The 14,722-nt window shown below is 43.9% G+C and overlaps 9 non-coding genes across 9 annotated transcripts; all 9 read left to right on the top strand.

The window, feature by feature from the left end:
- Positions 1-2,066: 2,066 nt before the first annotated feature.
- LOC141207262 (U2 spliceosomal RNA) lies at positions 2,067-2,253 on the top strand. Its single transcript, XR_012277679.1, has one exon. It is a non-coding gene; the product is annotated as a U2 spliceosomal RNA (small nuclear RNA).
- A 2,409-nt stretch (positions 2,254-4,662) lies between these two features.
- Positions 4,663-4,849, top strand: LOC141207261 (U2 spliceosomal RNA). Its single transcript, XR_012277678.1, has one exon. It is a non-coding gene; the product is annotated as a U2 spliceosomal RNA (small nuclear RNA).
- A 1,115-nt stretch (positions 4,850-5,964) lies between these two features.
- Positions 5,965-6,155, top strand: LOC141207399 (U2 spliceosomal RNA). The gene has a single exon (XR_012277739.1). It is a non-coding gene; the product is annotated as a U2 spliceosomal RNA (small nuclear RNA).
- A 1,115-nt stretch (positions 6,156-7,270) lies between these two features.
- LOC141207397 (U2 spliceosomal RNA) lies at positions 7,271-7,461 on the top strand. Its single transcript, XR_012277737.1, has one exon. It is a non-coding gene; the product is annotated as a U2 spliceosomal RNA (small nuclear RNA).
- Positions 7,462-8,576: 1,115 nt separating this feature from the next.
- LOC141207396 (U2 spliceosomal RNA) lies at positions 8,577-8,767 on the top strand. Its single transcript, XR_012277736.1, has one exon. It is a non-coding gene; the product is annotated as a U2 spliceosomal RNA (small nuclear RNA).
- Positions 8,768-9,885: 1,118 nt separating this feature from the next.
- LOC141207395 (U2 spliceosomal RNA) lies at positions 9,886-10,076 on the top strand. The gene has a single exon (XR_012277735.1). It is a non-coding gene; the product is annotated as a U2 spliceosomal RNA (small nuclear RNA).
- A 1,115-nt stretch (positions 10,077-11,191) lies between these two features.
- On the top strand, positions 11,192-11,382 carry LOC141207390 (U2 spliceosomal RNA). The gene has a single exon (XR_012277734.1). It is a non-coding gene; the product is annotated as a U2 spliceosomal RNA (small nuclear RNA).
- Positions 11,383-12,497: 1,115 nt separating this feature from the next.
- LOC141207378 (U2 spliceosomal RNA) lies at positions 12,498-12,688 on the top strand. Its single transcript, XR_012277733.1, has one exon. It is a non-coding gene; the product is annotated as a U2 spliceosomal RNA (small nuclear RNA).
- Positions 12,689-13,803: 1,115 nt separating this feature from the next.
- On the top strand, positions 13,804-13,994 carry LOC141207366 (U2 spliceosomal RNA). Its single transcript, XR_012277732.1, has one exon. It is a non-coding gene; the product is annotated as a U2 spliceosomal RNA (small nuclear RNA).
- The last annotated feature ends 728 nt before the right edge of the window (positions 13,995-14,722 follow it).

The following is a 14,722-nucleotide window of genomic DNA, read 5'->3' as shown; positions in this document are numbered from 1 at the left end:
TTGTTGCACACACACCATCTATTTAGCAAATGCCCTTGTTATCAACAGCAGCCTTTTAAACTCACCTGAGCTAACAGGTATGTGCGCTGGTTACTCTGCTGCGCTTAAAATTTCTTTTTTGGTTTGCTACAATGCCTTTTCTGAAACGTTGTCTCCTTCTGCTGGAACACTGACTTCTTTCATTTAATGCCTGCAGACTATAAAAGAGAACCCAACCCAAAAAGTTTGGTTGATTAGTCTGTGGCATTCTGTTAAACTGTTGCTTATGGCGGTCTCTGTGAGCTTCTCAGCGACATTCAGCCAGCCAGGTATCCTGCCTGCAGTAGATGGAATGTGGCAATGGAACGCTGGCTGCGCGTGTCATAATAGGCTCTGAGCCTTTATATACCTGTGCACAGCAGCAGCCACCTTCAGTCTGCTGCTGGACAGCCAGCAGCAGCAGCAGGAGAGGTATGTAATCAGGAGCCCTCCTGCTAAGGGTAGACAGCTGCTCGTTCCACCCCACCCCCTGCCTTAATTGGTTCTCCTCCCTTCCTACGGTGTTGAGGCGGGTGGGAACAGCAGGGGGTGAAGGTGCTGTGTTTAAAGAGGTGGAGTTATGCAGATCTAAAACGCGTGGATTGCAGCAGCAGCAAGCCGAAAAGTGCAGGCATGTAAGGGATCTAGAGGTTGACAACATGTCTTCTTAACGGGAGTCCAGGAGCTCATCTCCACAAATGGACTTTTCAGGATCCTTGGGTGGCTCCGTAGTTTGAAACCAATTCTGGTTATCGCTTCTCGGCCTTTTGGCTAAGATCAGGTGCAGTGATCTACCAGTTGCTGCCTTGGCCTTGGCTAGGAGGTGCCCAGGGTACCCGGCTCCTTGGCCTGGGGGGATCGCTTTGTCTAACGGCAGGGCTTCACCCTCCTGCTGCTATTGGGGAGTCGGATTAGTCCCTGGGCAACGAGAGGCGATCATCGTGTCACCACACATAGCTGTGGGGGGCAGTTCTTTTGGAGGAAGAAGATGGAGTTGACGAGGAAGAGGAACTGTTTACGGTTCTATGTGAAGACGGAGTTAGAGGATTTTTCGTTGGAGGAGAATCAGATCTTGGATATTCTGTTCAAGTATGGGACGATCATTGAAGAGGACATTTTTTGTATGCAAGAAATCAAGTTTAAAAAGGTATTTGACGTAACACTGAAGTCTGAAGAAAAGTGTATTTGTCTTCTCAAGAATTGGGAAGGAAAAGAAATTGGAGTTAATGCTCTTTTTGCTGGAAGGCCGAAAAAGGTGGTTATCTGTATGGATGACCCCTTTGTAGAGATGGAGGAAGTGATGGAGTTTTTGAAGCCATGGAGTATTTTGGTAAAATTCCAGAAGGACTACTTAAATAAAGTGGGAGTCTGGAATGGGAAGAGAAGTTTCCTAGTTTGGGAAAATGGACAAAATGAACTAAGTTTAGGAAGGATTGTTATAAATGGTAAATGTGGATTCAGTTATGTGGAAAATGGTAAAAGAAGAATTGATAATGGGAAACCTGGATTTTGTTATGAGGAAGGTGGGAAAAAAGAGGAGAAAGGGAAAAAGATATTTGAAGAATCGTTTGAAGATTGTAAAGAGAAAGAAGACAAAGATATACAAGTAGTTGAAAATAAGAAGGAGTTTGTGGGAGAGAAGCAGGAGTTCTCAGGAGTTGGGGACTCTATGTTTTGCAGACTGGAGAGAGTACCTAGAAGTAAAGACGTTAAGGAAAAAAGGAAGGTGGATGATAAGGGAAAAGAGAAAGTAATGCAGGATTGTGTTGATACCAGTGCTGAAGCTGAAGAAGATGAAAAGATTTTGCTGCAAGGTTTTGACTGGAAATTGTTGGACATGTCATGGAGGAAGAAGAAACGTGGAAGAAGAAAAATGTTGAGTTGATGTTTTTGTTGGAAGTTTTTTGTTGTTGATGTAAGGATATGTTATGTTATGTTTTATTTATTAATTATCATTAAATTTTCTTAAAAAAAACAAAAAGTTGAATTCGGATGATGAAGGCGTAGGCGACATTTTTTTGGTTATCCATGCAAATGGAATTTAATTTATGTCGCGTCTTCTGACGCATTCAATTAAAAAAATCTGTTCTTATCAGTTTAATATCTGATACGTCCCCTATCTGGGGACCATATATTAAATGGATTTTTAGAACAGGGAGATGGAAAAAGAGCTTGCTCTGTCCACTCCACGCATTGACCTGGTATTGCAGTATCTCCAGGACCGGTGCACCCCTTCTTTAATGCAGTTTCTAAAATCAGAAAGAATTGAATTCAATGTTTTTTGTTCATTTTGCTTGTTTGTCGGATTTTGGGATGGACTCTTTGGCTTTGCTTTTCTTCTCCTCATTGGATTTTTCATGTTCAAAGTTGCAGAAGCCAGATTACAAGCTCATTTTGGTTCAACTTCAGCAACTGTGCATTGCATTGCCATGTAATGTGATGCAATGCTATCTTTCTAGCTCTCCCTTTTTACTTCCTTTTGGATAAACAGACATATTAGGCAAGCATTTTGGAGCTTTCACCTAAATAACTACAGGTGGTGAGATAAGCTGCACAATATAATTGACCTTTCAGTATATTGTTGCACACACACCATCTATTTAGCAAATGCCCTTGTTATCAACAGCAGCCTTTTAAACTCACCTGAGCTAACAGGTATGTGCGCTGGTTACTCTGCTGCGCTTAAAATTTCTTTTTTGGTTTGCTACAATGCCTTTTCTGAAACGTTGTCTCCTTCTGCTGGAACACTGACTTCTTTCATTTAATGCCTGCAGACTATAAAAGAGAACCCAACCCAAAAAGTTTGGTTGATTAGTCTGTGGCATTCTGTTAAACTGTTGCTTATGGCGGTCTCTGTGAGCTTCTCAGCGACATTCAGCCAGCCAGGTATCCTGCCTGCAGTAGATGGAATGTGGCAATGGAACGCTGGCTGCGCGTGTCATAATAGGCTCTGAGCCTTTATATACCTGTGCACAGCAGCAGCCACCTTCAGTCTGCTGCTGGACAGCCAGCAGCAGCAGCAGGAGAGGTATGTAATCAGGAGCCCTCCTGCTAAGGGTAGACAGCTGCTCGTTCCACCCCACCCCCTGCCTTAATTGGTTCTCCTCCCTTCCTACGGTGTTGAGGCGGGTGGGAACAGCAGGGGGTGAAGGTGCTGTGTTTAAAGAGGTGGAGTTATGCAGATCTAAAACGCGTGGATTGCAGCAGCAGCAAGCCGAAAAGTGCAGGCATGTAAGGGATCTAGAGGTTGACAACATGTCTTCTTAACGGGAGTCCAGGAGCTCATCTCCACAAATGGACTTTTCAGGATCCTTGGGTGGCTCCGTAGTTTGAAACCAATTCTGGTTATCGCTTCTCGGCCTTTTGGCTAAGATCAGGTGCAGTGATCTACCAGTTGCTGCCTTGGCCTTGGCTAGGAGGTGCCCAGGGTACCCGGCTCCTTGGCCTGGGGGGATCGCTTTGTCTAACGGCAGGGCTTCACCCTCCTGCTGCTATTGGGGAGTCGGATTAGTCCCTGGGCAACGAGAGGCGATCATCGTGTCACCACACATAGCTGTGGGGGGCAGTTCTTTTGGAGGAAGAAGATGGAGTTGACGAGGAAGAGGAACTGTTTACGGTTCTATGTGAAGACGGAGTTAGAGGATTTTTCGTTGGAGGAGAATCAGATCTTGGATATTCTGTTCAAGTATGGGACGATCATTGAAGAGGACATTTTTTGTATGCAAGAAATCAAGTTTAAAAAGGTATTTGACGTAACACTGAAGTCTGAAGAAAAGTGTATTTGTCTTCTCAAGAATTGGGAAGGAAAAGAAATTGGAGTTAATGCTCTTTTTGCTGGAAGGCCGAAAAAGGTGGTTATCTGTATGGATGACCCCTTTGTAGAGATGGAGGAAGTGATGGAGTTTTTGAAGCCATGGAGTATTTTGGTAAAATTCCAGAAGGACTACTTAAATAAAGTGGGAGTCTGGAATGGGAAGAGAAGTTTCCTAGTTTGGGAAAATGGACAAAATGAACTAAGTTTAGGAAGGATTGTTATAAATGGTAAATGTGGATTCAGTTATGTGGAAAATGGTAAAAGAAGAATTGATAATGGGAAACCTGGATTTTGTTATGAGGAAGGTGGGAAAAAAGAGGAGAAAGGGAAAAAGATATTTGAAGAATCGTTTGAAGATTGTAAAGAGAAAGAAGACAAAGATATACAAGTAGTTGAAAATAAGAAGGAGTTTGTGGGAGAGAAGCAGGAGTTCTCAGGAGTTGGGGACTCTATGTTTTGCAGACTGGAGAGAGTACCTAGAAGTAAAGACGTTAAGGAAAAAAGGAAGGTGGATGATAAGGGAAAAGAGAAAGTAATGCAGGATTGTGTTGATACCAGTGCTGAAGCTGAAGAAGATGAAAAGATTTTGCTGCAAGGTTTTGACTGGAAATTGTTGGACATGTCATGGAGGAAGAAGAAACGTGGAAGAAGAAAAATGTTGAGTTGATGTTTTTGTTGGAAGTTTTTTGTTGTTGATGTAAGGATATGTTATGTTATGTTTTATTTATTAATTATCATTAAATTTTCTTAAAAAAAACAAAAAGTTGAATTCGGATGATGAAGGCGTAGGCGACATTTTTTTGGTTATCCATGCAAATGGAATTTAATTTATGTCGCGTCTTCTGACGCATTCAATTAAAAAAATCTGTTCTTATCAGTTTAATATCTGATACGTCCCCTATCTGGGGACCATATATTAAATGGATTTTTAGAACAGGGAGATGGAAAAAGAGCTTGCTCTGTCCACTCCACGCATTGACCTGGTATTGCAGTATCTCCAGGACCGGTGCACCCCTTCTTTAATGCAGTTTCTAAAATCAGAAAGAATTGAATTCAATGTTTTTTGTTCATTTTGCTTGTTTGTCGGATTTTGGGATGGACTCTTTGGCTTTGCTTTTCTTCTCCTCATTGGATTTTTCATGTTCAAAGTTGCAGAAGCCAGATTACAAGCTCATTTTGGTTCAACTTCAGCAACTGTGCATTGCATTGCCATGTAATGTGATGCAATGCTATCTTTCTAGCTCTCCCTTTTTACTTCCTTTTGGATAAACAGACATATTAGGCAAGCATTTTGGAGCTTTCACCTAAATAACTACAGGTGGTGAGATAAGCTGCACAATATAATTGACCTTTCAGTATATTGTTGCACACACACCATCTATTTAGCAAATGCCCTTGTTATCAACAGCAGCCTTTTAAACTCACCTGAGCTAACAGGTATGTGCGCTGGTTACTCTGCTGCGCTTAAAATTTCTTTTTTGGTTTGCTACAATGCCTTTTCTGAAACGTTGTCTCCTTCTGCTGGAACACTGACTTCTTTCATTTAATGCCTGCAGACTATAAAAGAGAACCCAACCCAAAAAGTTTGGTTGATTAGTCTGTGGCATTCTGTTAAACTGTTGCTTATGGCGGTCTCTGTGAGCTTCTCAGCGACATTCAGCCAGCCAGGTATCCTGCCTGCAGTAGATGGAATGTGGCAATGGAACGCTGGCTGCGCGTGTCATAATAGGCTCTGAGCCTTTATATACCTGTGCACAGCAGCAGCCACCTTCAGTCTGCTGCTGGACAGCCAGCAGCAGCAGCAGCAGGAGAGGTATGTAATCAGGAGCCCTCCTGCTAAGGGTAGACATCTGCTCGTTCCACCCCACCCCCCGCCTTAATTGGTTCTCCTCCCTTCCAACGGTGTTGAGGCGGGTGGGAACAGCAGGGGGTGAAGGTGCTGTGTTTAAAGAGGTGGAGTTATGCAGATCTAAAACGCGTGGATTGCAGCAGCAGCAAGCCGAAAAGTGCAGGCATGTAAGGGATCTAGAGGTTGACAACATGTCTTCTTAACGGGAGTCCAGGAGCTCATCTCCACAAATGGACTTTTCAGGATCCTTGGGTGGCTCCGTAGTTTGAAACCAATTCTGGTTATCGCTTCTCGGCCTTTTGGCTAAGATCAAGTGTAGTATCTGTTCTTATCAGTTTAATATCTGATACGTCCCCTATCTGGGGACCATATATTAAATGGATTTTTAGAACAGGGAGATGGAAAAAGAGCTTGCTCTGTCCACTCCACGCATTGACCTGGTATTGCAGTATCTCCAGGACCGGTGCACCCCTTCTTTAATGCAGTTTCTAAAATCAGAAAGAATTGAATTCAATGTTTTTTGTTCATTTTGCTTGTTTGTCGGATTTTGGGATGGACTCTTTGGCTTTGCTTTTCTTCTCCTCATTGGATTTTTCATGTTCAAAGTTGCAGAAGCCAGATTACAAGCTCATTTTGGTTCAACTTCAGCAACTGTGCATTGCATTGCCATGTAATGTGATGCAATGCTATCTTTCTAGCTCTCCCTTTTTACTTCCTTTTGGATAAACAGACATATTAGGCAAGCATTTTGGAGCTTTCACCTAAATAACTACAGGTGGTGAGATAAGCTGCACAATATAATTGACCTTTCAGTATATTGTTGCACACACACCATCTATTTAGCAAATGCCCTTGTTATCAACAGCAGCCTTTTAAACTCACCTGAGCTAACAGGTATGTGCGCTGGTTACTCTGCTGCGCTTAAAATTTCTTTTTTGGTTTGCTACAATGCCTTTTCTGAAACGTTGTCTCCTTCTGCTGGAACACTGACTTCTTTCATTTAATGCCTGCAGACTATAAAAGAGAACCCAACCCAAAAAGTTTGGTTGATTAGTCTGTGGCATTCTGTTAAACTGTTGCTTATGGCGGTCTCTGTGAGCTTCTCAGCGACATTCAGCCAGCCAGGTATCCTGCCTGCAGTAGATGGAATGTGGCAATGGAACGCTGGCTGCGCGTGTCATAATAGGCTCTGAGCCTTTATATACCTGTGCACAGCAGCAGCCACCTTCAGTCTGCTGCTGGACAGCCAGCAGCAGCAGCAGCAGGAGAGGTATGTAATCAGGAGCCCTCCTGCTAAGGGTAGACAGCTGCTCGTTCCACCCCACCCCCCGCCTTAATTGGTTCTCCTCCCTTCCAACGGTGTTGAGGCGGGTGGGAACAGCAGGGGGTGAAGGTGCTGTGTTTAAAGAGGTGGAGTTATGCAGATCTAAAACGCGTGGATTGCAGCAGCAGCAAGCCGAAAAGTGCAGGCATGTAAGGGATCTAGAGGTTGACAACATGTCTTCTTAACGGGAGTCCAGGAGCTCATCTCCACAAATGGACTTTTCAGGATCCTTGGGTGGCTCCGTAGTTTGAAACCAATTCTGGTTATCGCTTCTCGGCCTTTTGGCTAAGATCAAGTGTAGTATCTGTTCTTATCAGTTTAATATCTGATACGTCCCCTATCTGGGGACCATATATTAAATGGATTTTTAGAACAGGGAGATGGAAAAAGAGCTTGCTCTGTCCACTCCACGCATTGACCTGGTATTGCAGTATCTCCAGGACCGGTGCACCCCTTCTTTAATGCAGTTTCTAAAATCAGAAAGAATTGAATTCAATGTTTTTTGTTCATTTTGCTTGTTTGTCGGATTTTGGGATGGACTCTTTGGCTTTGCTTTTCTTCTCCTCATTGGATTTTTCATGTTCAAAGTTGCAGAAGCCAGATTACAAGCTCATTTTGGTTCAACTTCAGCAACTGTGCATTGCATTGCCATGTAATGTGATGCAATGCTATCTTTCTAGCTCTCCCTTTTTACTTCCTTTTGGATAAACAGACATATTAGGCAAGCATTTTGGAGCTTTCACCTAAATAACTACAGGTGGTGAGATAAGCTGCACAATATAATTGACCTTTCAGTATATTGTTGCACACACACCATCTATTTAGCAAATGCCCTTGTTATCAACAGCAGCCTTTTAAACTCACCTGAGCTAACAGGTATGTGCGCTGGTTACTCTGCTGCGCTTAAAATTTCTTTTTTGGTTTGCTACAATGCCTTTTCTGAAACGTTGTCTCCTTCTGCTGGAACACTGACTTCTTTCATTTAATGCCTGCAGACTATAAAAGAGAACCCAACCCAAAAAGTTTGGTTGATTAGTCTGTGGCATTCTGTTAAACTGTTGCTTATGGCGGTCTCTGTGAGCTTCTCAGCGACATTCAGCCAGCCAGGTATCCTGCCTGCAGTAGATGGAATGTGGCAATGGAACGCTGGCTGCGCGTGTCATAATAGGCTCTGAGCCTTTATATACCTGTGCACAGCAGCAGCCACCTTCAGTCTGCTGCTGGACAGCCAGCAGCAGCAGCAGCAGGAGAGGTATGTAATCAGGAGCCCTCCTGCTAAGGGTAGACATCTGCTCGTTCCACCCCACCCCCCGCCTTAATTGGTTCTCCTCCCTTCCAACGGTGTTGAGGCGGGTGGGAACAGCAGGGGGTGAAGGTGCTGTGTTTAAAGAGGTGGAGTTATGCAGATCTAAAACGCGTGGATTGCAGCAGCAGCAAGCCGAAAAGTGCAGGCATGTAAGGGATCTAGAGGTTGACAACATGTCTTCTTAACGGGAGTCCAGGAGCTCATCTCCACAAATGGACTTTTCAGGATCCTTGGGTGGCTCCGTAGTTTGAAACCAATTCTGGTTATCGCTTCTCGGCCTTTTGGCTAAGATCAAGTGTAGTATCTGTTCTTATCAGTTTAATATCTGATACGTCCCCTATCTGGGGACCATATATTAAATGGATTTTTAGAACAGGGAGATGGAAAAAGAGCTTGCTCTGTCCACTCCACGCATTGACCTGGTATTGCAGTATCTCCAGGACCGGTGCACCCCTTCTTTAATGCAGTTTCTAAAATCAGAAAGAATTGAATTCAATGTTTTTTGTTCATTTTGCTTGTTTGTCGGATTTTGGGATGGACTCTTTGGCTTTGCTTTTCTTCTCCTCATTGGATTTTTCATGTTCAAAGTTGCAGAAGCCAGATTACAAGCTCATTTTGGTTCAACTTCAGCAACTGTGCATTGCATTGCCATGTAATGTGATGCAATGCTATCTTTCTAGCTCTCCCTTTTTACTTCCTTTTGGATAAACAGACATATTAGGCAAGCATTTTGGAGCTTTCACCTAAATAACTACAGGTGGTGAGATAAGCTGCACAATATAATTGACCTTTCAGTATATTGTTGCACACACACCATCTATTTAGCAAATGCCCTTGTTATCAACAGCAGCCTTTTAAACTCACCTGAGCTAACAGGTATGTGCGCTGGTTACTCTGCTGCGCTTAAAATTTCTTTTTTGGTTTGCTACAATGCCTTTTCTGAAACGTTGTCTCCTTCTGCTGGAACACTGACTTCTTTCATTTAATGCCTGCAGACTATAAAAGAGAACCCAACCCAAAAAGTTTGGTTGATTAGTCTGTGGCATTCTGTTAAACTGTTGCTTATGGCGGTCTCTGTGAGCTTCTCAGCGACATTCAGCCAGCCAGGTATCCTGCCTGCAGTAGATGGAATGTGGCAATGGAACGCTGGCTGCGCGTGTCATAATAGGCTCTGAGCCTTTATATACCTGTGCACAGCAGCAGCCACCTTCAGTCTGCTGCTGGACAGCCAGCAGCAGCAGCAGCAGCAGGAGAGGTATGTAATCAGGAGCCCTCCTGCTAAGGGTAGACAGCTGCTCGTTCCACCCCACCCGCCGCCTTAATTGGTTCTCCTCCCTTCCAACGGTGTTGAGGCGGGTGGGAACAGCAGGGGGTGAAGGTGCTGTGTTTAAAGAGGTGGAGTTATGCAGATCTAAAACGCGTGGATTGCAGCAGCAGCAAGCCGAAAAGTGCAGGCATGTAAAGGATCTAGAGGTTGACAACATGTCTTCTTAACGGGAGTCCAGGAGTTCATCTCCACAAATGGACTTTTCAGGATCCTTGGGTGGCTCCGTAGTTTGAAACCAATTCTGGTTATCGCTTCTCGGCCTTTTGGCTAAGATCAAGTGTAGTATCTGTTCTTATCAGTTTAATATCTGATACGTCCCCTATCTGGGGACCATATATTAAATGGATTTTTAGAACAGGGAGATGGAAAAAGAGCTTGCTCTGTCCACTCCACGCATTGACCTGGTATTGCAGTATCTCCAGGACCGGTGCACCCCTTCTTTAATGCAGTTTCTAAAATCAGAAAGAATTGAATTCAATGTTTTTTGTTCATTTTGCTTGTTTGTCGGATTTTGGGATGGACTCTTTGGCTTTGCTTTTCTTCTCCTCATTGGATTTTTCATGTTCAAAGTTGCAGAAGCCAGATTACAAGCTCATTTTGGTTCAACTTCAGCAACTGTGCATTGCATTGCCATGTAATGTGATGCAATGCTATCTTTCTAGCTCTCCCTTTTTACTTCCTTTTGGATAAACAGACATATTAGGCAAGCATTTTGGAGCTTTCACCTAAATAACTACAGGTGGTGAGATAAGCTGCACAATATAATTGACCTTTCAGTATATTGTTGCACACACACCATCTATTTAGCAAATGCCCTTGTTATCAACAGCAGCCTTTTAAACTCACCTGAGCTAACAGGTATGTGCGCTGGTTACTCTGCTGCGCTTAAAATTTCTTTTTTGGTTTGCTACAATGCCTTTTCTGAAACGTTGTCTCCTTCTGCTGGAACACTGACTTCTTTCATTTAATGCCTGCAGACTATAAAAGAGAACCCAACCCAAAAAGTTTGGTTGATTAGTCTGTGGCATTCTGTTAAACTGTTGCTTATGGCGGTCTCTGTGAGCTTCTCAGCGACATTCAGCCAGCCAGGTATCCTGCCTGCAGTAGATGGAATGTGGCAATGGAACGCTGGCTGCGCGTGTCATAATAGGCTCTGAGCCTTTATATACCTGTGCACAGCAGCAGCCACCTTCAGTCTGCTGCTGGACAGCCAGCAGCAGCAGCAGCAGGAGAGGTATGTAATCAGGAGCCCTCCTGCTAAGGGTAGACAGCTGCTCGTTCCACCCCACCCCCCGCCTTAATTGGTTCTCCTCCCTTCCAACGGTGTTGAGGCGGGTGGGAACAGCAGGGGGTGAAGGTGCTGTGTTTAAAGAGGTGGAGTTATGCAGATCTAAAACGCGTGGATTGCAGCAGCAGCAAGCCGAAAAGTGCAGGCATGTAAGGGATCTAGAGGTTGACAACATGTCTTCTTAACGGGAGTCCAGGAGCTCATCTCCACAAATGGACTTTTCAGGATCCTTGGGTGGCTCCGTAGTTTGAAACCAATTCTGGTTATCGCTTCTCGGCCTTTTGGCTAAGATCAAGTGTAGTATCTGTTCTTATCAGTTTAATATCTGATACGTCCCCTATCTGGGGACCATATATTAAATGGATTTTTAGAACAGGGAGATGGAAAAAGAGCTTGCTCTGTCCACTCCACGCATTGACCTGGTATTGCAGTATCTCCAGGACCGGTGCACCCCTTCTTTAATGCAGTTTCTAAAATCAGAAAGAATTGAATTCAATGTTTTTTGTTCATTTTGCTTGTTTGTCGGATTTTGGGATGGACTCTTTGGCTTTGCTTTTCTTCTCCTCATTGGATTTTTCATGTTCAAAGTTGCAGAAGCCAGATTACAAGCTCATTTTGGTTCAACTTCAGCAACTGTGCATTGCATTGCCATGTAATGTGATGCAATGCTATCTTTCTAGCTCTCCCTTTTTACTTCCTTTTGGATAAACAGACATATTAGGCAAGCATTTTGGAGCTTTCACCTAAATAACTACAGGTGGTGAGATAAGCTGCACAATATAATTGACCTTTCAGTATATTGTTGCACACACACCATCTATTTAGCAAATGCCCTTGTTATCAACAGCAGCCTTTTAAACTCACCTGAGCTAACAGGTATGTGCGCTGGTTACTCTGCTGCGCTTAAAATTTCTTTTTTGGTTTGCTACAATGCCTTTTCTGAAACGTTGTCTCCTTCTGCTGGAACACTGACTTCTTTCATTTAATGCCTGCAGACTATAAAAGAGAACCCAACCCAAAAAGTTTGGTTGATTAGTCTGTGGCATTCTGTTAAACTGTTGCTTATGGCGGTCTCTGTGAGCTTCTCAGCGACATTCAGCCAGCCAGGTATCCTGCCTGCAGTAGATGGAATGTGGCAATGGAACGCTGGCTGCGCGTGTCATAATAGGCTCTGAGCCTTTATATACCTGTGCACAGCAGCAGCCACCTTCAGTCTGCTGCTGGACAGCCAGCAGCAGCAGCAGCAGGAGAGGTATGTAATCAGGAGCCCTCCTGCTAAGGGTAGACAGCTGCTCGTTCCACCCCACCCCCCGCCTTAATTGGTTCTCCTCCCTTCCAACGGTGTTGAGGCGGGTGGGAACAGCAGGGGGTGAAGGTGCTGTGTTTAAAGAGGTGGAGTTATGCAGATCTAAAACGCGTGGATTGCAGCAGCAGCAAGCCGAAAAGTGCAGGCATGTAAGGGATCTAGAGGTTGACAACATGTCTTCTTAACGGGAGTCCAGGAGCTCATCTCCACAAATGGACTTTTCAGGATCCTTGGGTGGCTCCGTAGTTTGAAACCAATTCTGGTTATCGCTTCTCGGCCTTTTGGCTAAGATCAAGTGTAGTATCTGTTCTTATCAGTTTAATATCTGATACGTCCCCTATCTGGGGACCATATATTAAATGGATTTTTAGAACAGGGAGATGGAAAAAGAGCTTGCTCTGTCCACTCCACGCATTGACCTGGTATTGCAGTATCTCCAGGACCGGTGCACCCCTTCTTTAATGCAGTTTCTAAAATCAGAAAGAATTGAATTCAATGTTTTTTGTTCATTTTGCTTGTTTGTCGGATTTTGGGATGGACTCTTTGGCTTTGCTTTTCTTCTCCTCATTGGATTTTTCATGTTCAAAGTTGCAGAAGCCAGATTACAAGCTCATTTTGGTTCAACTTCAGCAACTGTGCATTGCATTGCCATGTAATGTGATGCAATGCTATCTTTCTAGCTCTCCCTTTTTACTTCCTTTTGGATAAACAGACATATTAGGCAAGCATTTTGGAGCTTTCACCTAAATAACTACAGGTGGTGAGATAAGCTGCACAATATAATTGACCTTTCAGTATATTGTTGCACACACACCATCTATTTAGCAAATGCCCTTGTTATCAACAGCAGCCTTTTAAACTCACCTGAGCTAACAGGTATGTGCGCTGGTTACTCTGCTGCGCTTAAAATTTCTTTTTTGGTTTGCTACAATGCCTTTTCTGAAACGTTGTCTCCTTCTGCTGGAACACTGACTTCTTTCATTTAATGCCTGCAGACTATAAAAGAGAACCCAACCCAAAAAGTTTGGTTGATTAGTCTGTGGCATTCTGTTAAACTGTTGCTTATGGCGGTCTCTGTGAGCTTCTCAGCGACATTCAGCCAGCCAGGTATCCTGCCTGCAGTAGATGGAATGTGGCAATGGAACGCTGGCTGCGCGTGTCATAATAGGCTCTGAGCCTTTATATACCTGTGCACAGCAGCAGCCACCTTCAGTCTGCTGCTGGACAGCCAGCAGCAGCAGCAGCAGGAGAGGTATGTAATCAGGAGCCCTCCTGCTAAGGGTAGACAGCTGCTCGTTCCACCCCACCCCCCGCCTTAATTGGTTCTCCTCCCTTCCAACGGTGTTGAGGCGGGTGGGAACAGCAGGGGGTGAAGGTGCTGTGTTTAAAGAGGTGGAGTTATGCAGATCTAAAACGCGTGGATTGCAGCAGCAGCAAGCCGAAAAGTGCAGGCATGTAAGGGATCTAGAGGTTGACAACATGTCTTCTTAACGGGAGTCCAGGAGCTCATCTCCACAAATGGACTTTTCAGGATCCTTGGGTGGCTCCGTAGTTTGAAACCAATTCTGGTTATCGCTTCTCGGCCTTTTGGCTAAGATCAAGTGTAGTATCTGTTCTTATCAGTTTAATATCTGATACGTCCCCTATCTGGGGACCATATATTAAATGGATTTTTAGAACAGGGAGATGGAAAAAGAGCTTGCTCTGTCCACTCCACGCATTGACCTGGTATTGCAGTATCTCCAGGACCGGTGCACCCCTTCTTTAATGCAGTTTCTAAAATCAGAAAGAATTGAATTCAATGTTTTTTGTTCATTTTGCTTGTTTGTCGGATTTTGGGATGGACTCTTTGGCTTTGCTTTTCTTCTCCTCATTGGATTTTTCATGTTCAAAGTTGCAGAAGCCAGATTACAAGCTCATTTTGGTTCAACTTCAGCAACTGTGCATTGCATTGCCATGTAATGTGATGCAATGCTATCTTTCTAGCTCTCCCTTTTTACTTCCTTTTGGATAAACAGACATATTAGGCAAGCATTTTGGAGCTTTCACCTAAATAACTACAGGTGGTGAGATAAGCTGCACAATATAATTGACCTTTCAGTATATTGTTGCACACACACCATCTATTTAGCAAATGCCCTTGTTATCAACAGCAGCCTTTTAAACTCACCTGAGCTAACAGGTATGTGCGCTGGTTACTCTGCTGCGCTTAAAATTTCTTTTTTGGTTTGCTACAATGCCTTTTCTGAAACGTTGTCTCCTTCTGCTGGAACACTGACTTCTTTCATTTAATGCCTGCAGACTATAAAAGAGAACCCAACCCAAAAAGTTTGGTTGATTAGTCTGTGGCATTCTGTTAAACTGTTGCTTATGGCGGTCTCTGTGAGCTTCTCAGCGACATTCAGCCAGCCAGGTATCCTGCCTGCAGTAGATGGAATGTGGCAATGGAACGCTGGCTGCGCGTGTCATAATAGGCTCTGAGCCTTTATA

This window comes from Phyllobates terribilis, unplaced genomic scaffold (genome assembly GCF_046119375.1).
Source record: "Phyllobates terribilis strain yellow unplaced genomic scaffold, ASM4611937v1 Scaffold_160__1_contigs__length_4322635, whole genome shotgun sequence".
Lineage (NCBI taxonomy): Eukaryota > Metazoa > Chordata > Amphibia > Anura > Dendrobatidae > Phyllobates > Phyllobates terribilis.
Note: the sequence above shows the minus strand (reverse complement) of the source record. Positions and strands in the feature narration are given on the sequence as shown.